Here is a 1152-nt window from a genome sequence, read left to right as displayed (position 1 = left end):
CCACAATTCAAAATCAATTCTTCAAACTTTTTTATGGTCAAATGCTCACATTCAGTATATAACTACAGGAAAAACCATAGTTTGACTATATGGACCTTTGTTGGCAAACTGATGTCTCTGCCTTTTAGAATGCTGTCTAGGGAGCGCAGAGCAGTTTGGTGGTTCGTTGGAAGGGGTCCTTCCCCTGTCTCAGCTCCTGCAGCTCTTTGGGCAGCAGCGGCTGAGCGGTGGTCGGAGAAGCGGCCTATAACTTCGGCATTAGGTAAAAGAAAATGGCCCGAACCAAGCAGACTGCTCATAAGTCAACGGGTGGGAAAGCGCCCCGCAAGCAGCTGGCCACCAAAGCGGCCAGGAAAAGCGCCCCCTCTTACCGGCGGGGTGAAAAAACCTCATCGCTACAGGCCCAGGACTGTTGAGCTTCGAGAAATCCGTCGTTACCAGAAATCCACCGAGCTTCTGATCCGGAAACTGCCTTTCCAGAGGTTGGTGAGGGAGATCGCCCAGGATTTCAAAACCGACTTGAGGTTCCAGGGTGCCGCCATCGGCGCGCTGCAGGAGGCTAGCGAAGCGTACCTGATGGGTTTGTTTGAAGATACTAATCTGTGTGCCATCCACGCTAAGAGTCACCATCATGCCCAAAGACATCCAATTGGCTCGCCGGATACGGGGAGAGAGAGCTTAAGTGAAGGCAGTTTTTCTGGTGTTTTGTAGTAAATTCTGTAAAATACTTCGGCTTAATTTGTGACTTTTTTTTCTAAGAAATTGTTTATAATACGTTGCATTTGTACTTAAGTCATTCCATCTTTCATTCAGGATGAATGCGAAAAGTGACTGTTCACAGACCTCAGTGATGTGAGCACTGTTGCTCAGCTGTGACAAGTTGCTAATATGCAGAAGATATTTCTTGCTTCTCATGATGCATGTTTCTGTATGTTAATGACTTGTTGGGTAGCTATTAAGGTACTAGAATTGATAAATGTGTACAGGGTCCTTTTGCAATAAAACTGGTTATGACTTGATCCAAGTGTTTAACTATTGGGGCTGTTAAGTCTGACCATACATCACTGTGATAGAATGTGGGCCTTTTCAAGGGTGAAGATACAAGTCTTAACCACAGTGTAACTTACAGTTTCCTTAAAAAAAAAAGTAAAC

General features: G+C 45.2%; 1 pseudogene; it reads left to right on the top strand.

Moving 5' to 3' along the window:
• Positions 1–257: 257 nt before the first annotated feature.
• Positions 258–891, top strand: LOC139032779 (histone H3.3A-like; annotated as a pseudogene).
• The last annotated feature ends 261 nt before the right edge of the window (positions 892–1152 follow it).

This window comes from Odocoileus virginianus, chromosome 33 (assembly GCF_023699985.2).
Source record: "Odocoileus virginianus isolate 20LAN1187 ecotype Illinois chromosome 33, Ovbor_1.2, whole genome shotgun sequence".
Taxonomy (NCBI): domain Eukaryota; kingdom Metazoa; phylum Chordata; class Mammalia; order Artiodactyla; family Cervidae; genus Odocoileus; species Odocoileus virginianus.
Note: the sequence above shows the minus strand (reverse complement) of the source record. Positions and strands in the feature narration are given on the sequence as shown.